This window comes from Anas acuta, chromosome 2, assembly GCF_963932015.1.
Source record: "Anas acuta chromosome 2, bAnaAcu1.1, whole genome shotgun sequence".
In the NCBI taxonomy this organism is placed as follows: Eukaryota; Metazoa; Chordata; class Aves; order Anseriformes; family Anatidae; genus Anas; species Anas acuta.
Window position 1 is genome coordinate 66,321,522 of NC_088980.1, and position 24,723 is coordinate 66,346,244.

The 24,723-nt window shown below is 40.9% G+C and overlaps 1 long non-coding RNA gene across 1 annotated transcript; it reads right to left on the reverse strand.

The window, feature by feature from the left end:
• Positions 1 to 1,664: 1,664 nt before the first annotated feature.
• LOC137850530 (uncharacterized) lies at positions 1,665 to 14,223 on the reverse strand. The gene is made up of 3 exons (XR_011092581.1): positions 13,696 to 14,223; positions 2,356 to 2,399; positions 1,665 to 2,225 (listed from the first exon to the last, which is right to left on the reverse strand). It is a non-coding gene; the product is annotated as an uncharacterized lncRNA (long non-coding RNA).
• Between the last annotated feature and the right edge of the window lie 10,500 nt (positions 14,224 to 24,723).

Here is a 24,723-nt window from a genome sequence, read left to right on the forward strand (position 1 = left end):
ACGACTTTGCTGGCTGGCTCAGCTCTTGTCTTGGATTTGAGTCAGCTGCAAAGGTGCCTGTCAGCTCTCTTCCCCGCTGACTTAAGGTCTGCATGGTGAAAGGTTAAATAGATTTGCTCCCCACCAGATGTATGTTCTGCAGAGCAGGAGCCACTCTGTATGGCTGCTGGAGATGCCTCTTTATGTTTCCTTTGAAGAAAAAAGAAAAAAGCAACCCAAATGTGTTTCTAATAAGCAGTGCTTATATCCCTTAAAGTGAGAAGGAAAAAAAAATAATCTTGCTTAGTAGATTTTTCTTGGAGATACAGGTAAAGGTGTTTGGAGATGATTTGCTGACATCTGGGCCAGATAGGCGTTTCAGGACCTTGTCAGCTCTGGGAGAAGGTACCAGATTCCCTTCTAGTCCCATTCCTTAGAAACACAATCACTACCTGGGGCTGCCTTGCAAGTCTCCTCTGCCCCCAAATGATCCATGGGTGAAAGTGAAGCAGTTTATCAAGACAGGGATTGTACAGATGAAAGCCTGAGCAGAAAGTGCCCTGCAGCCTCTGTATTCTTTGTAACTATGCAGAAACCAGGAAAAAAAAAAAAAGACTTTCTTTGAATCTCTGGTGAATTTTTAGGACTGGCAGTTAGATGGGGAAAAAAGCCTTTTTCTTTGAAATAGAACATATAAGATACTGAAATCTTTAACAGACAATAAACATGAAATACCGCAATGCTATTTGTACCACCACTTCAGAGCAAAAGCTCATCTTACGAGTCTGCGAGCAAAACCCATTATTTGGCCTGTAGTCGCTAACACCATTACAGGGATCAAAATGAGAACACAGGTTGCTGTTGAGGCAGCTTCAGTGGCAACTGAGATTGAAGCAAGGAAACACAGAGTTTGGAGGGGCAGATTTGGCAGGTGAAAGAATTGATTTCCAAGGGTTTGAATTTCTAAAATACAGCAATGTCTTAGACTGTACTCTTTAGAGCCAGAGGAATTCTCTAGGCACAAGTCTCACATCTTCTACCCACTAAGTGAGATTTAGGTGCTGCTGTACAATCAGCCTCCTACCAATGAGGCAGAGTCACCATTTGGGAGAATTAGGGTAGCTGCAGGCAACAGAGATCTTGGCAGGGTGACAGCAAATGAACACTCCAGCTCTGGCAGTGGTGTCCTTCCCTGATGTTCCAGCCCAGACAGGGCAAGGGCATGGGGTCTGCCTGCTGCAAGGTTTGCTCTATGTGTCCAGCAGTGGAACAGGTGAGAATCACAAAACTATTTTTCATTCATGTCCCCAGCAGTGCCAAGAAACAGTTTTTTCTGCCAAGAGGCTCAAAAGCACCTTCTTATGGTGAACTTATAGGCCACATCTGAAATAGGCCTGGAGAGGCTGGTTAATAGTTAATGCTCTAAGTGTTGTAAAATCCTGTACACATTTTGTATGAAAAGCTTGTAACGTCATGACTATGTAAGTGACTGTCATACCACTCTCTACTCCCCCCCCCCTTTTTTTTTTGTTTTACCAAATTAGTACTGACACCTGCTGCACTCCCTCTCTTCTCCCAATTACTCACTTGTCAACCATGACTGATCTGTCAGTTTCTTGACAATTAGCCTCGGAAAGATGAGTCAAACCTAAAATCTTACCAAAAAAGCAAAAAGGGAAAGAAGCTGGATTTCTTACATTTTTATTTCCTTCCACAAAAGCTGACTATTGAAAATAAAATATTCAGTATAACAAAACAGACTGATCAAATTAGATGAGCCTACATCTCCTGCTCTCTCCCACGCTTCACTCTTGAGAAGTTGGACTTGTGATTAGTGCCGATCAGTCTCTAAGTGAAGGTACTCAGCGGAAATATGAGCACTGCAGCACAGTGCTAAACAAGAGGAAATTGAACAGATTCTCTAGTGAAGAGATGAGTGTAGATTTCTGGAGTAGGGAAGGGAAATTTGGATGAATAAAATATGAGAATGGATTCTCAGCCCCCAGCTGAAGTTGTTGCACTGTGTAAAGGCACTTGAATGCTGCCTGGAGTCACCATCAAGCACTCTCTTGTTGGGTGGTGCAAAACTGAGTGCATAGATGCTATGTTTCATCCTCCCTCCTGTCTCTGGGCCACACACATGAAGGTGACAGGGTATGATGCAGAGCTCTCCTCTGTGCTGGGACTCCAGCTGTTCTTCTTGAGCACTGTCTGTAGTCCGCGCAATCAGAGCATCCAAAAGACTCCTGGCACCAGGAATACATACTCTGATTATTAATACACACTGCTGTACTGCCAAGTCCTACCTGCTGTAGAGCTCCACAGTGGCAAGATTAAATTGATGTAGGTGTTTTGGCCCATGCCATATTCTTTCACCTTCTTCTGGTGCAGATGTTCCTCTGATATATTTAAGCATCTTTCTGCAAAAGAGTTACATGAGCACAGCTGGATTTCTCTAAGAGGAAAGTTATGAAGTCAGCACTTATCAAAAGATGTTATAACTGATTAGACACCCCAGGCATTTACTAGAGAAAAATACTAAGGATAAAGGAGAGAGGAAACTACAGGTATAACTATTTACTGCCTGGTGCATAAACCAGCTCACAGTCCCGAGCAAAATGGGTATAAGGTTGCTTATAGAGACGATACTGATAAACGACACTTTTAAACCACTACGTTCTGCTCTCTAGGAATAGACAAAGCAGGGAGGAATCACGATGTCTGCCACCAAAGCACAGCCCTAAAAGGGAAGAGGATTGCAGTCTACTGAGAGTCCAAGTGGTTGCAGACTGAGTGCCATAGAAAACCATTAGACATGGAAAAAGGATATCATTCTGGTACTTGCAGTACAACTTTATCATCCTCTCTCTAAGTCACTCAGTTCAATTTGTGAATGTTCCAGGTGAGAACTTGTAGCTTTATTTCTTATTCCACCCAATTTTGTCTTTGTGGAAACTGGCAACAGGATACCCATCCAGTACCATTTGCGATGGGAATTTTACTTTTGGCGTAGTGCATTTGGCCAGACATATCAGCAGACATGTTCACTAGGTTGTACTCTCAAACATTCACTATTGCCCACAGCTGGCTACTAGACTGCAAAGACCAGACCATTGCTTTAGCAGAGAATTTGCCTGTGTTTCCAAGTAACAGGCTTGTGGGAACTTATCCACCAGAAAACATTGTACCCAAAGAGATAACAGTATTAAAATAGCATCAGGTGGCTGTTCCCCCCCCCCCCCCCCCCCCCCCCCCACACACACACACTTTGTTTTGGTTGTAGCCACATACCCCTTGTTTGCTATGGGTAGAATCTTGGCAGCTCATCAAGCAGCTAACATAGCAACAACCCTTCCCACACCCCAGGATTTCATTTATCAAAATGCCATCCAAGGGAAGGGCTACAGTCACCAGCTCATCAACCTGGAAGCAGAAGCCAGTCAATGCTCTGAAAGCATTTACGGTACTAATGGGATAATGTAGACTTGTATTTTGACTAAAACGATCTCAAAGTACTTTTTGGAGTTAAAGCAGTAAGCCTCCCACTGTTCCCAGGAGTGCTTATACTGTAACAACGGAGTAACAATAGAGGAAGCCAAACCAACAGATTTGTGCTTGTGCTTAAGTCTGAGATAAACAGAACCTCTGCCTGAGCATTAATTTCAAAACCCATCTTTCTCTCCATCCATGGCAATGCTACAGGGAGTGTTGCAGAGACCACAATGCAGCTTGGGCAACTTGAATCTATCTTTCAGAGAGATTACGATAAAGATGAAATACTGCTACCCTGCCATCTAGTTCAAGAAAATGAAGAATGCAGCATCCTCTTGTGACAGCAAGAAACGTTTGAGAAGGGAAGAAGAGGATGTAGTTATAAAAGATGGAATTTAGCCAAGATACAGCATGTAATATGTTCAGTCTTACAAAAAGCATTGAGGTACCTTTAAATAACTAGCAACAGTCCCAACCTGATTTTACATCTTTGCTAGCAGTGTGATTCCTTCTCTCTTTTTATAGGAATGTGATATAAAAAGAGGCCCATGGAATCAGTAGCACCACTTCCTGCAACTCACAGATACTTGTAGAAATTCCTGGCATTTAATAGCCATCTACTGACTCAGTCTAATATGACTGTAGCGGGAATGCCCTCACCCAGTTCAAAGGGTTGCTGTGGTGGTGATTCAGCTATGCAAGCACAGTGTAGTAAATCCTTTCAGGGTATCTGTGCTCCAAATATTTAAAGAAGTAACAAAGTTATGATAATTAATATCTCCTCCCTTTTTTCTGAACTCTGCTTTAACCTCACCCCTGTTCTCCAGGATGAAAGGCCTCATAGAATGTAAGACTCTTCCTGATTACCGTCAGTACAACTCAGAAGACTCTCATATAAACCCAGCCAGCTCTACCTACTTCTTCTTCTCAGCTGGTTCCAGGGTGGGGTGGGAGGAAATCCCAACAGGGTCACCATCCTGGATCTTGGGCCTTTTTTTTTTTTTTTTTTTTTCTGAGTAGCTTTCAGTAGGAAGGAGCTTTCTGTCATCTTTCTTTCCTAGATGTCCTCCAACCTGAATTCTCCCTGAAATTTCCTTGTCCAATTGTCATCCTTTTCAGGTATGAGCTGAGTATTACAGCTCACAGGGCTTCACTGTATTTGTCTCAGGTACCTGCTTGTTCCATCACTCTGGTATAGAAGAGTGTATTATAAAGAGCTAGTTCTTAACTGATGCCAGTGAAAATGAGCTTAGAGCAAAATTTTGCTTGGAATGTAAACAGAATCCAAAACAAGATCTGCCCCAAACATCCCCAGCATAGCTAGTGGTGAACACATGGATATGTTTTTTTTTTTTTTTTTTTTTGTTTCTACAGATATCTTATGGCTACACACCAATTTTTAAAAGGCTGTGCATGCACAGAATTTTCTGTCTTAGGTAGTTATAGCATGTCTGTCACTGTAATATTTAGGCACAAACATGTATGCTGAATGCAAGATAAACCTCCCTGTCTACTGCAAATCTGAAACAGTTATGCTATCATATTTTGTGTTGAAAGAAAATAGGATTTCTTAACGTGCCAATGACCTCTGTCAGAAAAGCAGGACTTTTCTACAGAGTGTCAGAACTCAGTTACACGCAGCAAATCTTTAAGTGCCTTTGGACCTGGTAGGATGAAAGGCTTCACAGAAATATCAGAAATTATCATTGTCAAGATCAACGTTCCACTCTATCTAATTAGTGCATGTGTCAAATGGAATAGGAGTGTGTTTGATGAGTGTTGCCCACTGTTATGTAAGTTATTGTAATGATCTATTACAGTTCTTAAACAAGAATAAAGGAAATGTTCAGCCTATTATAAACTGAATTGGAAAGCAAATATATTACAACCCAAATATATTGTTTTTGTTTCTTGAATCTTGATAAGATGCAAAACTTGAAAGATATTGATGGAAGATGGGCTATGTTTTCTCTACATAGCTACCAAAATTAAAATGTTGAAAATTAAAATGTGAAGTAAAATGTAATAATTAAGTTTCCAAAAAAAAAGGTAAATCTTAAAAACACTGCAAGAGGTTATCTGCAATATTTTGTATTATTTTAAAGTAACGAAAACTCTTATAATTCAGTGCAAAATGATAGTAGGAGGGCAGATATGATCAGTACTCTGATTCTATCAAATATAATCAGTACCTTTTTAGAAGGGCTGTGAAAGGTCAATTTACAAAGGAAAAAAAATCAGGTCTCACTATTATGCCTAGGAACAGTTAAAAAAAAACAATAAGCATTTTAGCTGAGAACCTTTCCAACCAGATCTCTTGATAGATATACCATAATTTTTTTGAAGCACTCCAGTTCATACAATAGTTGTATTTTGTTGCTTGAAGAAATAGGAAAGACTATGATCACTTGCTGCCATTTGAAATCTCAACACAGAGCTTTTTGGAGTCACTGCTCCTTTTATAAGTAAATTTCATTGCCTCATTATCCAAAGGGGTCAAGCCCAGCTGCAACAGCAAAGAATTTCATGAGGAAAACCAGTCAAGATTTTTAAAAGTACAAACATCAGAAAAGAAGAGAAATAAAAGAAAAAAAAAAGTGGAACATTTTTCAAAGTATTAACAACTTTACTTTCCAAATTCCTAATTATTTCTATTCTTTCTTGGATAAAAGAAAGGCAAAAGCAAACAACAACAAACCAAACAAATACAAAAAACGATTAAGGTTTTATTTTGTTAGTCATATCGCCTGCAGTAACACCATGCCATACATGTAATTCTGATGTCCCAGAGTGGCTGTTCAGGCAGAAAAGGATTGCACATTAGACCCGGTGAAGAGCTTTCCACAGAATGCGTTACCTCAATTTCAAATAACAATAACTGAACTCTGTGGTTTTAGACTGAGTAAGCAGGATCACAGAACGATTTTGGTTGGAAGGGACCTTAAAGATCACCCAGTTCCAACACCCTGCCATGGGCAGGGACACCTCCCACCAGACCAGGTTGCCCAAAGCCCCATCCAGCCTGGCCTTGAGCACCTCTGGGGCTGGGGCATCCACAGCTTCTCTGGGCAACCTGTACCAGTGCCTCATTGCCCTCTCAGTAAATAATTTATTCCTTATATCTAAACTCAGCCTCCTCTCTTTTAGTTTAAAGCCATTACCCCTTGTCCTATCGCTACATTCCCTGACAAAGAGTCCCTCCCCAGCTTTCCTGCAGGCCCCCTTTAGGTACTGGAATGCCACTATAAGGTCTTCTTGAAGCCTTCTTTTCTCCAGGCTGAACAAACCCAACTCCCTCAGCCTGTCTTTATAGAACAGGTGCTTCAGCCCCTTGATCATCTCTGTTGCCCTCCTTTGGACTCATTCTAATAATTCCACATCCTTCTTGTCCTGGAGTCCCCAGAGCTGAACGCAGGATACTGAATTATGTTGTAGATTTATTCATATGATTGGTCAAATTGATTTTATCAAGATTATTCAGCCAATAAAATTACAGAAGTGATGATTTAGGTCAAATATTTAAATATTTATGTATCATTTTAAAGTTCTGTTTCCTTTTTTTAGTCCATATACAGCCTTTTTTTTTTTTTTAATGGAACATGAGGAAAGAAAAGACTAATGAGCAAAGAGCATGAGGATAGCTGAAACCTAGAGGAAAAGCAAGTTATTCCACTTTCCTAGGAAAGACTAATATTTAGGATGCTTTAATTTAGCCAAAAGCAGAACTAACAGCAAGGCACAAGTGGTTTAACTTTTAGGGGACTAACAATTAAAGGAATAAGGTATTTATAGTACAAGAAGTAGCCATCATCACATAATGCAAGGGATTGTTTCAAACTGGGGCATTCTTCTGAGATCTCAGAGAGAAGGAAATCCAGTGGATGTGGTAATCCAAATGATCAGAACATTCAAGAGGCACAAACACTAGGAAGATATAACATCAGTCAAAAAAGGATTTTGATTCATAAGATAATACGAAAAGGAAAGTATTATCAATCAAGCTGCAATACAACAGAAGATATTCTCTTTCCAAGTGAATGTGACCAGCTTTAAACATGAACTCATATGAACACACAAAGTTTATACCTAAACTCTTAGGTGAAGAATAGAGCTTTTCAGGTTCTATTTTTCAGTCCTGCTATTTTGAGTTTTTACAGTACCTAGGATCTTCCTTTGCTTTCTGGCTTGTCTTGGGTATTACAGTAAAAAAAAAAAAAATAAAATCATTTAACATAGTGGATGCATGTCTGCTCAATCCCAGGAGCACTGTAAATCTAACTTGTGAAACATTTGTCTGTATTCAAAGACCTTAACATCAAAATTTTGCTTTCCCTTCTCCCCCACACTCCCAGCTTGCTGTGATAAATGAAATCCTGCTTTTATGCACTGACCATCAGAAACTAGAGGAGGAGGTATTCAAGCATTTTAGCAATGAAAAATAAACCCACAATCATTTTCATGATTGAAATATTTGAAATATTTTCATATAACAAATATTAAAAAAAAAAAGACATCAAATAAGAAAGTAGAAGCTAAACACTAGATATTTATATATATATATATAAATGTATATATGTTCTTATGCTGCATACTTAGCTATAATATAATAATAGCTTCACATATTGCAGAAACATTGAGTGATAGACAATGCTAGGCAGAAGTGCTCAGGAAAGATGGGGAAAAGATCACTGCAGCAAGGACTCCATACATCAAAAGAAACAGTACAGAGAATGATCCAATTTGGAAAAAAAATAGTTGCTGTGTATTTGTGTGACCACCTAATAAAAGCTTTGTGTAGCAAATCTATTTTTGTCTTCCACACAGAGAAGAAAAGAAGGTGTGGAAATGTGAATGACATGTTTTAACTGCAGATTGTTGGTAAAGCTTTTGACTTTACAGAGGTGTATTTTTAATCCTGTTGCAGCTAGTGGATTTATAAGGATACTTGCAGTACATCTTAAAAGCAGTTTCTCCATCAACTGAAATACTCTGTCCTCAAATCTCCATGGGTGGGATTTTCAAAAATGCATCGTGGGGCTTTATCTTCTTCCAGAGATGTGAAAACTGCCTTCCTTTGACCCAGACAAAACAGTTGGACCATAACTGAGCAGTTAGCTGAAATCCCTACCACTATGCTTGTACAGAAAGGTTTAGATATATTTTACTTGTTACTATTTCTCTTACTACTAGGCACCTAGAAATTACGCCTGGACCATATGCTCAGGAAAAAAATAAAAATAATCTGGTGCTGGATTCACTCACCTTACGTCCGTATTTTTTTTAAAAAAAAGTCATGATTGAAAGCTTTATTCCACCGAACCTGAATTTTATCTAATCTAGATGTAAGAAGGAAGTTGATAGTAGAGTCAAATACGTGATAATAATGCAGCTAAAAAAAAAAACAACATTTTTTTTCCAAGTCCATTATTGTCAGATGTTGTTTGCTTAGCAGCTGGTAAATAGGCTATCAAAAAAGACATGGGGACAGTTTTCCAAAAGACATGAATGACACCAGGGCATCAAACTTTGGTTAACCAAAGACGGATAAAGTTAACTTTTTAGAGAGAATTCTCGTAGTATAAGAGAACATATCTCCCTCCCATCTAGGGAGGCACTTTGAGAATTACAGTAATAGCTTCTGTGCCGATTCTATAAAACACCATCCCTGAGCAACATAGCTTTGCATGTGAAGTTTCAGTCATATTATACTACTGACAAGGGGAAGACATTCACATTCAACTTCCAAAAAACTAATTGTTTTTAAAGAGAATTATCTTAAAGGGGAATTTTGAAGATGCATGCAAAATGCTGGGACCACTGAAATCAGTAAATGGTCCCAGGATTTCATCCCTGCAACCAAATACAGATGGTTCCAGATAAGGATGTCTGGTGAGATATCTGTGGGAATAAAATGATTCTGAAAAAACAGGTCAACACAGTTATCTGGCAAACAGATCAGACAGTGCTATTATAGTCAGCAGGCAAACCACTTTCCCTGTTAATTATATGCATCTAGTATCAGAGAGCTAATTATCCAAGAAAAAATTAAAATTCCTAAAAGAGCAGAGAAATGAAAAAATGGAATACAGACAAACATCCCTAAAGTTTTCACTCATGACAGTCTTAGCCTCAGAGATCAGCATCAATTTTGACTGTGCTTTATCCTTTTTATTTTTTTTCCCTTCAAATAGCATGAAAAAAAGAAAAAAAAAAGTTCTGTACATATAACTTTCAAATATTTACTGCCTTCCAGCACTTCTTGTACCACTTGATTATACTGAATTGCCCTGATTATTTCTCTTTTTCTGTCACTGAGAGAGAAAGATCCCTGAAAACAAAAGCTTACTTTGGAAAATAGTTTTACACCAGTAATTTCACCTTTGAGAAGACTGGTCATAAATTCCTAGAGCCATGAAGTACACCAATAGCTATTTTGTTAAGTATTTAATCTCATCAGTTGTGATCATTATATAAAACAGAAATTAATGTTGGAGTGAAATTCCTTCCTGAAAATGTAAGTTTTCTCTGAATACATATACGTTTTATAGCCTATTTCACATAACAACCCTGCTAAAAAAAAAAAAAAAAAAAAAAAGGTGGAGGAGCTATCTGATAGCCAATATCTAGACCTCTTTCCATTCCATGTATGGAAAGAGGATTCCACCTATGTCCACTGAAATAGCTATGAGTCAAGACACTATGGGACTATGCTCTTCATACTGTTTTCCTTTAAAAACAGCACTTTTTACTATTTATAGGAATAATAAGACCAGAAAACAAGATAAGCTGGAAACTCAAGTTGCATTTGAAGACACATTTAGAAGTTACATTTTGATAGCTCTTAAACGTTTTTAGATCAAGCCTAAAACCCCCATTCTCGACCTTCACCTTCACTACTGCCAGAGGGTATAATATGAGCTGAAGGCAAATTTACAGAAGAATACACCAAAAGGAAGAATAAGTATTATCTTGGCATTACAGAAACTATATTAAACTATATCACCTGGGACCACAGAAGAGACACAGGTTAATGGAATCGTTGCTCTCATTTTGTAAATGTCTACCCATGTGGGAGTAACAACAAAATATCTGTTACTATTTTAAATGACAAAACCGAACCAATTCGTCTTAGGTGTCAGACATCCCTACTCAAAAAGGACAGTTCCTGGTTTTAGGAATTGTCCTTTCCTATTTTCTGTAGATTTTCTTTTAATCTGTCTCATAAAGATGTGTAACTATTCCAATGAATTTCATCACAGTTTAAAAGCCATGTCCTCATTTCTGCCTCAAGGTCTCTTCTTAATTCCTTTCAAATGTTACACGTTAGTTCAAGAAACAAAGATTTTCTGTTTTAACTAGTCACCTTCATTATCAACTCATATTCTATTATCACTCCCGGACAAGTAAGTGATTTATATATTCCTTATAGGGCTAACTTTGATCTTGGAGGACTGATCTAACAAACAGATTGTCAGGGCTCTCCAACAAATTTAATATATTATTGTTTTATTCTGAGAATACCTCTATACTCTAATCTCTAGTAGGATTTATTGCCAGATGCAGAAACACAATGCTTATCAGATGAGGCAGAGTTGTAACCAACCAGATAGGTTTTCCCAACATGAAGGAGGTGAGTTGTTGCTCAGTGAGAGCACTTCTGGTGTCTTGATATTTACTGCAGACCCAGTAGGGAGCCACCAACAGTAAGGCTTCTGGGGGACAGGTCTGAAAGTATCTGAACATGCCCATTCAAGCTGCAGCCAGAGGATCTTCCATTCTTCCCCAGGTGGGGAAGGAAAATGTGGAATTATAGAGTAATTAGTCTACACAAAATCTGTGCGCATGTATTCACACCATGTAGACTTGGAAGTGGGATGCAGGCAGGTTTCACAACACGTTGGGGAGAAAGGTAGGGTTTGGTCATTGATTTGCTGCCTCCTTGGATGTATTTTTCTACCGAGCTGAGAGAAAGAACTGCCCACTATTTATCAGAAATGAATGCCTATCCACCGTAGACTCACTGGTCACTGTGTCTTGATGCTAGCATGAAGGTCTGTTGTTTAAACTGAAATGTTTTTTTGTTCACTCCTAAATTTCTAAATTGACAATGAAAAGTATATTAAGTATCATATCAATGTTTATTGAGCCTTTTCTAAGCCCACCTTTTCCGTTGTAAAGCTTCAGTCATGTTGGCATGAAGATATTCAGCAATATGCTCTAAAGACTAATACCTATATATCTAGTTATTGAATCAAACGTCTCCTAATTCCCCCACTCTTAGACCAATGTAAACTACGCTTTCCCACCCAGAGTATACCTTAGCCTTTCATTGGAATAGTTGTACATAATTTCTCCTGTCTCTTCAGACAAAGCTGTACAGTGTTTATCATTTATGGCGTGGCTAAAGCCTTTCAAATCTGTGAGTCATTAGACCTTGGTCAAACTATGTGAGCTCACATAGTTTGGTCAAACATAGAGAACCTTGACCTTGGTCAAACATATGTGAGCTCACTCTTGGTCAAACTACGTGAGCTCATGTTGTAAGAACAACATGAAGTGTGCATGTAGAAATGCTTTGCTTGCTTATCTGTCGTACTTCACATAAGCCTTTTTCTAGGCAAATACTCATGAGCAATGGTCTTTCTACAAAAGGAGGGAATTCACTGGGTATACTGTGTTCAAATGAGCTTTTCTTTCTGAATGTAAAATTCTTACTGGATGTGAGCTCTACATACCGATGCATATTTGAAATGGAAAATGTATCAAATGGAGCAGAGTGCTGCAGCTGCATGAGCTTCTTGTGTCCCAAATTTGTACAATTTGATACATATATATATTTAAATCCCTTACTATCTTGCTCTTTTACCCTTACTCATCCTTAAGAATTCACATCTTGGCTGGAATGTGGGGTTTGGGTTTAGTTTTGCTGATACGTGAATGGTGGAATTCACCGCAGTGTTTTCAAAACTGATGACAGCACCTGAAACTTTCACAGCAGAATATCCTATTATGAAACACTTCCACATGAAATCAAATGAAACTGCAAAATGTGTCTGATTTTGATGTCAATCTGTCAGGTGGTTCATCTATTTCAAAGGAAAGTGATTTCAGCAAACTTTGATGCACTTGATATTAGGAGTGCCTTAGCTTTAAAACAAAACAAAACAGAAACAAACAAACAAAAACAAACAAACAAAAAAACAAACCACAAAACTTGAACACAGTAGAGCACCTGATAGATCTAGGTTTCCAGACATTTAGAACCATTTCCCTTATAAGGGTCAACAAAAAGAACGTTTACCCATACTAAATTTAATATTGTCACATGAATGCTGTGTAACTGCTTGTCAAAGTCAGCAAATAATTTAAAGGCTGCATTGTAAGACCTACATTTTCTTTGTTAGTAGGGTACTCCCACATTTAGGAGAATATTAAACATTAAAATATATACATATGAATGCTGCAAAGGCATGGTATGCTGTACTAATTGTTTTGATCACAAGAATTACAGCAAACAAAATTAGCTCCTGGACCACAACTACAGAGTGAATAAATCTCACCAGTCTAAACATCTCAAAGTTTGGAATTGAAAAAGACAAACATACATCTGAATTGTGCTTCTCACAGTGCAGCATTCTCCCCTCTGTTTCCCTCTTGATTTTGCAGCCTATTAATCAGACAGTTCATCTCAGTCACATCCCTATCGCATCCTTCTCTCTGCTCCAGTGCAACTCACCAAGTGTAGCCTCTTCACATGTTTTCACATTGATGATACTACAAAATTTATATCTTATGCAACACTGGAAGCTGCATTTTCTAGGGTCAGTGGTCTTAGGCAAGCGTCTCAGTCACTAGAATAGAATTGAATGGAAGCACTAAATTATGAAATGTCTGCAAGAACTGGGGTCCAAAACTGCATCTGATGTGGCCTCTCTCAGTCTCTGAAACAAACACAGTCCACACAGGCATACCTTCTATACAGATTTAAAGCAGTTTGAGATGGCCCTGCTACCATCTACCAATGACAAGCCAGTTTAAACAGCACGCCCTAATCTCCATGTACTGATTGATGTTTTGTGAGTCTCTCCAAGTCCTTAACCTGCAAATTCTCCACCCACTTTTTCCCTCAAAACAGCCCCAACCTAAAACTATGACCTCTGTATATGTGTGATACAGCTTACCCACAGCATGTCAACAGGACGGGCTTTACTTCTTTGGCATTACCTTAGGCATTCAGCCTCAATTCTGTCCAGAAAAGCAGCTTGTGAGGGACGTCAGTAAAGGTTCATTTAATGCAAGGCAAAAACAGTTAGAAATCAGGACACTGAGCCAAACATGTTTCTCAATCAGGTTGGCTTGGTGCTGTGAACCAATCAGCCTAATTAGGCAGTCATGATGAGGAGCGACTGTCCTCTCTAGAAACACACAACTGTGTATGGAGCTGGCAAGGATAATTAGCTCTTTATCAGAGAGCTCTGAAAGAAGCAACACATTAGCACGGTGATTACCACCGAATGACACCCAGGTGCAGAGACTTGTGTAGCTGTGTATATGGTACTGGGGAATTTTAAGCCTGTCACGAAACTGCTCCAATAGCTAGGTTCTCCAAGAAAAGATATAAAGAAGACTGAAGGATGGATGTACATTCTAGCAGAATTAATCAAAAAAAGTCAAAGCTATGAAATGTTTTTAAAAAAAGGCAATCATATTGCTGCAGCTTTATAAAGTTATTTCTGCTTTAATACAGAAAGAACTGAACAAAACTTATTTTAAAATGTTGAAATAAGAGACAATTTCTTTCCATACTGCTGTATCTGTACAGTTTTTTGAGTAGTCATAGTTTCTAGTCCTTATGATTGTGACTATAATTTAGGAAACATTAATTGGAATACTATGAAGAGTAGAAATGTCTGCAGTCGCTGTCTGAAACAATAGCTTGGATGGGTATGAATTACTTTGTTCACCTTAGAATATATTAACTCTGAAGACTGATAATAACAATACTGTTACCATTTCACTACTCTTAATTTCATTTTAAATGTATAGCTAAAGCACATGTTTCAGAAACTTACATTCTCTCTCAAGTGACAAAAAACCCTGACTATCTTTTGTGTATGACCCCATCCAACCTGCTGGTTTGTTGGAGTTTCTTTGACAAAAATGTTTTCTTTTGGCAAGTGGTTTCTTTCCTCTTCTAGAAAAAGGATCCATCTGCAGTGAATCCTGGTGATGTTCCTTTCTCACTTTTTTGCCCACTCCCTAGGAGGGTTAGAGAGAATCCTGATGCTGTGCCAGCACTGCTCACCAGCAGACACAGCACTGGTGTGATACCACTGCTGTTCTAGCTACAAGTGCAGAGCACAGCACTGTATGGGCTGCTGCAGGGAAAGTTAACATCCCAGCCAGACCCAGTACAGCACAACAAGCTGGTGGGAGATGAAGGCAGCGGAATTCCACAGCCCCCCTTTGACTCCAATTAAAATGAGGTCCAGGAAGCAATTACTCTGTGAAAACATATTTATCTGCAACCACCCGGAAGGGGTGGCATTAATTAAGAGTTTTAATGCTGTTGCCTGATTAGAAAGAGGAAAGTTAAGGTTAGCAGTTTTTTGCTTGTCACAGTGATTCAAAGCAAGGCTATGGGGAGCGAGAAATAGTACTTTCAAGGTAAGGGAAGCTTCACTTTCAAGCTCATGGCAGCTATGCTTTTCATCTGATGACTGCATAAGTTGTAGAAAGAGAAAGGAACAGCCCTAAGAATCCGCAGCCTAAAAGAGCATCATGGATTATGGAAAGCAGTGTCTGCTTCAAGAAAAACTAAACTCATCTGCATCAGTCATTAGGAAAGGAGGAACCTTATTTTACACATTTCTTTTGAACCCCAGTGCTATCCCATTACACCTCAACCAACATGTCTCACATTTGGGCAAACACCAACTCAAAATGTGTTTCTTTGGGTTCTGGATGCCTTCAAAATTTGTTGGTACTTTTGTTCTTTTCATTACCAAGTAGTGAGAAGTTCAGGGGCGGACATACCTCTCCTGGTGATGTCAAGATCACTGTGAAAGGGTCTGCCACCCTACTTTTGACAATCAGGTCACCTTCCTTGCATTCAGAGTGAGCTTGTCAGGTACCCTGCCAGGTAAGTGGGCTCTAGTCTCTGGCTTTTCCTCTTAACAACAATACCTGTATGAAAAGTCCTATTTTTTGCCTCAAAGAGGCTGCAGGTGAGGAAACCAACTGTTTGTCTAAATCCCCTTGTACTACAGGGTTTGCTAGAAAACTTTTTCCAAGGCTACTGTACTGCATCCTGAGCTGAATTAAATTGCCCTTTCCCACATGCTATGAGTAGGTCTGCTCCAATTTCCACAGACAGTTTATATTTCATCATTTTCAGTCTGGCTGTAAGGAGAACTTGAGTCTGACAGCATGTCCAGAGGCAGAATATTTCCTACAGCTACTCCGGGTCACTGATCAGTAGTGGCTTTAAGGAAGATGCACAAGTATTGAATCATCTTTCTGCACTAGTCCAGTTCAAGAGACTTAGTAATCAGACCTACCTTGGGCAGATTATTAGAATTTATGAGGCCATGGCCCTATGGATTATATGTGCTGCCTTGACAGACAGAAACAATAGGTTTATATTGGATTAAGTGGCACTGTATGCCATTTGTTATCAAAATAGCCTCTTCGTGTGTGCTAATTATTTACTTTGCTACTGAAAAATACAACGTGGTAATATCAACATAGAGCAGCCAGCACATAACATTTACACTGAACTTTGAGTAATTTCAAGTACTATTTTAACATTAAAGAATGGGGATTGTAGAAACAACTACTGCTCTCATCTGTTTAGAGTATGACCAGAACAAGCTCAATTGCTCTTAAATGCTATCGTTCTCCTTACATATGGTGAGTGTTATTGATAGTAAAATAAGTATTTATGCATATACAAGCCATACTTCTTTATTTGCTGCACAATTAAAACACTACTGTTTTCATCTGCCAGGCAGAATGGTATGTATATATTGCAGTAAAACGGTGCAAGTCTCCAGGGCTGACTGCAGATGATGTTTTTAAAGATGATCCAGAAAGATGCATGTTCAAGTGCTGTTTTGTGTCTATACCGCCAACTAAAATGAGAAAACTAACCTCAGGCTACCCTTCCAAGATCGCTGAGTTGCAGACTTCCCTGAAAGCAGCCAGTGCAGGGGGTCAGCCAACAATCCCTGTATTGTATGCCATTCAGGAACAATTCCTTCACTTTTATTCTCACGGTGGGGAAGCAAGATGCTTAAGGAGATCTAGAGAGGTGACAGGACTTTCTTCCTTTTCCACTGCCCACACGGTAGGTCCAAGACACAGGACAAGAAGAACACTTCTAACGAAAGAAAAAGATTACACTATCACTGCCTTCTAGGAGCTAGACACCAGAGCTCTAGCCTAAAAACCACTATCCAGCTCAATGTGTCACAGGCTCCTGAGCAGAGCCACTCAGGCATGCCAGGATCCCTGCTGCTATTAGTTTAAGCTGTTTTTATTAGTTTAAGATCAAGCTCAGCGTTTTTCACCCCCACTGGCCTGCTGAGCACCCTGGCCAAAATTCCTGTAGCAATAGTTTTGGTTAAAAACAAACGGGGGAGAGAAAGAAGACAGCAGAATTTTTAAAAAATATATCCTTTTGAAATCAGAAAGACACCCACATTCTGTATTTTCCTGTATGTTAAATGAAGAAACTGTTTTTCCCAGGATAAAGTTACCATGTGTCTGAATTTTCCTGGCATTTTGTCCTCAGACATTTTGTTCAGGAACAGATAAAGCATTTAGCTATTCCCCTGTAATTTCAAAATATACAGAGTACCCCTTGGAGCAGTAAGTCTGAGTGGCCTACCCAGCATCCAGAGATCTGGATAGCCCTTCTAGAGGCATCAGGCACGTGGCACGGAGCTGGATGTTCTGCATGGAACAGAGTTGACCCTGGATAACCGTATATAAGCTATATGTTCATGTAATAGACTGAAGTACAGTTTCAGCTAGCAATCCAGATACATTCACTGCAGAATCAACCCCCAGATGAACAGCATGTCTGATATATCCAGCATGCATTGAGTTTACTCTGAGTGCCTTTATACATATGTGTATCTGGATGACACCTGAGGAGCCCTGGGCTAACCTACTCGGAAAGACTAGAGAATGATAGCGCTGAGCAAGTGATGCCTTTTTATACAATGAAGTATTGAAGATTTTATGATAAAATAGCAATGCTACATCTACTCAGCATGTGCCTGCACCACGTGATTGCTTTAGTTCTAGTCTACCTGGCTTATTTTAGCCTGACGGAAATGCTTTACTACAGCTTTGACTCCATTTTGAAATGATCACCTGCTGTGCTGTTCTCAGTACTTGATAATTCTTTCCTGAGTAGCAGACATCTTAGAGTGTTTCTGTGAGAATTCCTCTACAGAAAGTTTGCTCAAATAATGCCTGCTAATACCAGCCCTGAGAGCTGAAGACAAGGATTGTGAATGTTCAAGATCTACAAAGAAACAGAACAAAGTCCCTAACAGGGCATGTGAGAGAACTGATTATTCTTGTTAAGGAGAAAGAAAAAATAAATAAATAAGTAAATTCAAATTTTTCTCTTTAAATTATCAGAGAGACTAAAATGGCACTTGGTTCTAGTCTTATCATCTTCTGATTCAATTTTTCATACTTTCCTTCTGTTTCCTCTTCCCTAAGCCCTCATTCCATCCCACAGCTGCATGCAGGACATTTTAGTGGCTTGATGGAGGAACAGTGCATTTCCTCAATACAAAATTGAAACCTTTCCCTTTTGTAATTTGAATTGAAGTGCCACTGTGTTTATTTCTATTTTAGGGTTGGCATCATTCTCATGCAATGATGTATGAGCAGTGGCTGAGTTGAGTCTATCAAGGATAGCAGTCAAGAGTACTCTCAAGAAATCCTCCACAATAATACTGGACACTAGTGCATCATGTTTGGATAGAAGTGAGTCATCATTTCCAGCCAACATGAGCACTTGCACAGTTTGTTCCTCCTCCTGCAGCCAGCACCCCACTGGCCTCTGATGCCAAGCGCAGCTCTGTTTCTGTACCAAGGGAACGACTATGTCAAGGCCAGTGACAAGTTAGAGATCCATCCTACCTTGTATGTCAACCTCACTGTTTTTCATGTTTACTAAGCACCAGCAACTGTTCAATTCAAGCAGAGTATCTGGACAGAGAAGAAAACTTTGATGACAAAACAAAAAAGGAGGAAGATGGTGACTGCTATAAGTATTGATTGCCCTTCATTATCAATAGGCACTGACTCTATTAAGAAAGTGGTAAACTTATACTAGAATACTGAAAAATAACATAAACATTGATTGTGCCTTTCAGTGGTTATAAAAAAAAGACGTTATCACAAACCACTCACAGAATCACAGAATTTTCTAGGTTGGAAGAGACCTCAAGATCATCGAGTCCAACCTCTGACCTAAAACTAACAGTCCCCACTAAACCATATCCCTAAGCTCTACATCTAAACGTCTTTTGAAGACTTCCAGGGATGGTGACTCCACCACCTCCCTGGGCAGCCCGTTCCAATGCCTCACAACCCTTTCAGTAAAGAAATTCTTCCTAACATCTAACCTAAAACTCCCCTGGCGTAACTTTAGCCCATTCCCCCTCGTCCTGTCACCAGGCACATGGGAGAACAGGCCAACCCCCACCTCGCTACAGCCTCCTTTAATGTACTTATACAGAGCAATAAGGTCACCCCTGAGCCTCCTCTTCTCTAGGCTGAACAAGCCCAGCTCCTTCAGCCGCTCCTCGTAGGACTTGCTCTCCAGGCCCCTCACCAGCTTCGTCGCCCTTCTTTGGACCCGCTCAAGCACCTCGATGTCCTTCTTGTAGCGAGGGGCCCAAAACTGAACACAGTACTCGAGGTGCGGCCTCACCAGAGCCGAGTACAGGGGGACGATCACCTCCCTAGCCCTGCTGGTCACAGTGTTTCTGATACAAGCCAGGATGCCGTTGGCCTTCTTGGCCACCAGAGCACACTGCTGGCTCATATTCAGCCGACTGTCCACCATCACTCCCAGGTCCTTCTCTGCCTGGCAGCTCTCCAACCATTCCTCTCCCAGCCTGTAGATCTGCTTGGGGTTATTGCGCCCCAGGTGCAGGACCCGGCACTTGGCCTTGTTGAACTTCATACAGTTGACCTCAGCCCATCGGTGCAGCCTATCCAGATCCTCCTGCAGAGCCTTCCTACCCTCGAGCAGATCGACACACGCACCTAGCTTGGTGTCATCTGCAAACTTACTGAGGGTGCACTCAATGCCGTCATCCAGATCATTGATGAAGATGTTAAAGAGGACCGGCCCCAGCACCGAGCCCTGGGGGACGCCACTAGTGACTGGCCTCCAACTGGACTTGGCTCCATTCACCACAACTCTTTGGGCCCGGCTATCCAGCCAGTTTCTAACCCAACGAAGCGTGCGCCAGTCCAAGCCAAGAGCAGCCAGTTTCTTGAGGAGAATGCTGTGGGAGACGGTGTCAAAAGCCTTGCTGAAGTCAAGGTAGACCACATCCACAGCCTTTCCCTCGTCCACCCAGCGCGTCACTTTGTCGTAGAAGGAGATCAGGTTCGTCAAGCAGGACCTGCCTTCCATAAACCCATGCTGGCTGGGCCTGATCGCCTGCTTGCCCTTCAAGTGCCGCATGATGACTCCCAAGAGGATCTGCTCCATGAGCTTCCCTGGTACTGAGGTCAAACTGACCGGCCTGTAGTTCCCCGGGTCTGCCCTCCGGCCCTTCTTGTAGATGGGCGTCACATTTGCCAGTCAGCTGGGACCTCCCCCGATAGCCAGGACTGCTGATAAATGATGGATAGGGGCTTGGCCAGCTCATCTGCCAGTTCTCTCAGTACCCTTGGGTGGATCCCATCCGGCCCCATCGATTTGTGCACATCCAAGTGCCGTAGCAGGTCACCAACCAGTTCTTCGTGGATGGTGAGGGCCACATCCTGCTCCCCGTCCCCTTCCACCAGTTCTGGGTACTGGGTATCCAGAGAGCAACCGGTTTTGCCGCTAAAGACTGAGGCAAAGAAGGCATTGAGCACCTCCGCCTTTTCCTCATCTCTTGTAACTAAGTTTCCCCCTGCATCCAGTAAAGGATGGAGATTCTCCCTAGTCCTCCTTTTTGTGTTGATGTATTTATAAAAGCGTTTTTTATTATCTTTAACGGCAGTAGCCAGATTGAGCTCCAGACGAGCTTTGGCCTTCCTAATCTTGTCCCTGCACAGCCTCGCTACATCCTTATAGTCCTCCTTAGTGGCCTGCCCAATTTTCCAAAGATTATAAACCCTCTTTTTTCTCCTAAGCTCAAGCCACAATTCTCTGTTGAGCCAGGCTGGTCTTCTTCCCCGCTGGCTCATCTTTGGGCGCATGGGAATAGACCGCTCCTGCACTCTAACCTTAGGGAATTGAAAACCTCATCAAACAAACAAAACCTGCCAACCGGACAACCTTCCAATTAAACTAAAAGCAAAAATGCATTGACCTGAACATTTTTTTTTTTTTTGAAAAAAAAAGAAAGAAAAAAGGTTTGATTTAAATTCTGAAAAATTAAAAATAGAAAACTTAGCAACAAAAGCATATAAACTTTCTCTGCTACCAGAATACACAAGAAACCTACAATTCTCTATCAGTGACAGGAAGAACTGGGTCTGCAACTGGGCCATCAGTCCAAGAATATTCATACATTTGACATCTCCAGGTGTCTACAAATATAGCAGGATTTTTCAAATGAACTCATCCCTTGGCAGGACAAATAACATGTTTTATTTTTGTGTTTTTGTTTTCAAAACCAGATAACTTCCAACTTCTTCATGCTGTAGCATTTGTGTTGAAATTTTAAGAAGCGCCTCCGCAATCCAGACCCTGGAACAATTTTGAAAATCCATTCTCTTAGCCTGGTGCATAAATGCTTACTGTGCATTAAGTCAGTTTTGACATTAAGGCCCAAAATGTGAGGACCACCTAGCTTTTGCTCAGATCTGATTCTCAAAGAGAAATGGTGTGAACCACTGACTAAAATAGGCAGGAGATATAAGCATTTTAAAAACTGATTAATTTGTCATTGAACCATATTAAAAGGGGGGAAAAAGCTGGGTAGAAATATAGCCTTTAACAAATGTAATTTCCCACTTCTTTATGGTCCTTTATGCTGTCTTCTGTAGTTAGGACTGAATCCCTTCACTTGATTTCAACCCCTATTAGGTGGAAGTAAATTTTCCTGAAACAGTGTTTATGAGGAAAGTGACAGAGCTCTAAGTTTGCCAGCAAAAGTTTAGACACAGATGGAATGGTATGTGTCAGGGAAGATCAAAATAGCTAAACTTTTACACAGAAAAAACAACAATAACAACAACAACAACAACAACAAAAACAGAACTGGTACCTATTTGAAACTAGTAAAACTGTCTGGATTGGGGCTTGTTGATGAGGATGAGAAGGGAGGCAAGGCTGAAATGGCAGCAGTCATGGTCATGGAAAGAAGCTGCATAGGCCTAAGATGACCTAAAGCATGTGAACACATTTGCAGAAAGGCATGCAGTGATAGCCATTGCCACCTTGGGATCACATACTGCGATTTTGATCTCTGAGCAACCCTGGAAAAGTTGCGAAGACAACATTTATAGAGAAAAAGGGCCTTCAGGGGGCTGCCAGTTGCTATTGCAAGTAGTTAGCTCATTAAGGTAGATCTTTACTCATGGATAGTAGATGCAAGCAAGCTCAGGTGATGTGTGCGGATGGGATGTGTTTCTCCCTTGGTGAAGTCAGTAGTAGAGGTGCCTGCAAAAGGCATGGCTGTAGCAGAAAGCCTGATGCTACCACAGCCCTGTGGGTTGCCCAGAAAGGGAAAGAACAGTGTGTATACCTAGCATGAAGTTTGTCAAGGAGCATGGTCAGCACGGGGCTCCATGCGTGCACAGCCCTTTGAGGGAGGAGTAGCAGCCTGTCTGAGCAACTGTCTGCCACGCTGTTCATGTTGGCTCCTACTGACAGCAAAACAGGGGCAAGGTGCCCTTAAAATATCCTCTGTGGAATCCCAGCACATCAGGTGTGCTTGCATGACAGTTCCCTGAAGTTCAATAGCAGACAGACAGCTGAAGCTTTAGGCCTTGAACTTGCTGCTGGGGATGTCTTTACAGGGCTATGTAGACACAACCACAACCATGAAATGTCAAAATGCTTTTCACTTCTCCAGATTTCCAGACAGAAGGATAAACAGTGAGGTCTCAGATAAGCTTTGTGATGTTTTTGTAATATTTTGGGCTAGCATGAATGCATGTCTGCATTTTTATTTATTATTTATTTACTTTTCTGACAGCTAATTTCTAACTAGATTGACATGGAAATTGTATGATGACTTTTTGATTGATTTTTTACTCCCTTTTTATTAAGGTATACAAAACAGTGCATTTGCTATGACAAAAATGTAAAAAGAAGATTAAACAAACATACTTGATATTATAGAAAATGTTCTGTCACTTCAGAATCAAAATAATTTAAACACTTTTCTAAAATGGCATTTCTTTTTATAAGGAATGAGAAGAAACACATGGAAAAATAATTTGAACTTCTGGCCAAACAAACAAATGCTAACAACAATTTGTATTCTTCACTACTGTTTTCTTTTTCCGCGGATTGGGGGGGGGGGGGGGGAGGTGGGAGAGGAGGGAGGAGCGGGCGGAGATTTTTTGCTTAAATGAAAAAAGTTGATCAACTTGTGAGATGTCAACTGGGATTACCACATGACTGACATGAACAAGTCCAGGAGGTTCGTAAAGCACCTAGATGATAACTTCTTGGTGCAGGTGCTAAGGGAGCCAAATAGGAAAGGTGCCCTCCTAGATCTGTTTCTGGAGAACAGAGACGGTCTTGTGGGGGACATGGCAATTGGCAGCTGTCTTGGTCATAGTGACCACGAAGTGATTGAGTTCAACATTTTTGGTGACAGAAGGAAAACTGCCACCAAAACTTCAGTCCTGGATATGGGGAAAGCAGACTTCAGGCTGCTCAGGGAACTAGTCAGCAAGGTGCCCTGGGAAACTGCTTTTGAAGGCATTGGAGTCCATCAGTGCTGGTCAGTCTTTAAACAGTGCCTCCTAAAAGCACAGGATGAGGGAATTCCAAATAATTAAGCAGGCAGGGCAGAAGGCAGGCCTGGCTGACCAGGGATCTTCTTCTGGAGCTTAAGCTGAAAAAGAAAATGTACAGCTGCTGGAAGCAGCGTCAGGCAACACAAAAGGAATACAGGGACACTGTTCACATTTGTAGGGAGAAAATTTGTGTGGCCAAAGCCCAACTAGAGTTGAAGATGACCAGGTCTGTGGGAGACAATAAAAAGTTTTTTTTTTAGATGTGTGAACAGAAAAAGGAGGACCAAAGAAAACATAGGTACGCTACTTGATGGGAAAGGTCTCCTCACAGCGAAGGACATAAGCAAAGCAGAGATGTTTAATGCCTTCTTTGCCTCCATCTTCAATGCTGATGATGGGCTTCAGGACCCAGGGTGCTCTGAGCTGGAGGACCATGACGGTGGGAATGATAAACTCCCAAACCACCCTGAACATGTGCGGGATTTGCTGTTCCACCTGGATCCATACAAGGCCATGGGTCTGGATGGGATTCATCCCAGGCTGCTTAGAGAGCTGGCTGATGTCATCGCGGGACCTCTCTCCATTATTTTTCAGTGGTCTTGGGAATCTGGAGAAGTTGCAGTAGACTGGAAGCTGGCAAATGTTGTGCCGATTTTCAAGAAGGGTAAGAAATAAGGCCCTGGCAATTACAGGCCTGTCAGTCACTGCCTAGTAAAATTATGGAGAAGATTATCCTTGAAGTTATTGAAGCGCACCTGGGGGACAATGCAGTCATTGGTCCCAGCCAATATAGGTTCACAAGGGGTAGGTCCTGTTTAAAAAATTTGATTTCCTTTTATGATAAGATCACCCATCTAGTTGAACAAAGGAAACCATCTGATCTGATCTTTTTGGACTTCAGTAAAAGCTTTTGACACAGTTTCCCATAGGATCCTACTGGACAAAATGTCCAGGATACAGCTAAACAAAAACATCATACGATGGGTGAGCAATTGGCTGACGGGCAGGGTTGTGGTAAATGGGGCCACATCAGGCTGGCAGACAGTCACCAGTTGGGTCCCCCAAGGCTCCATTTTAGGGCCA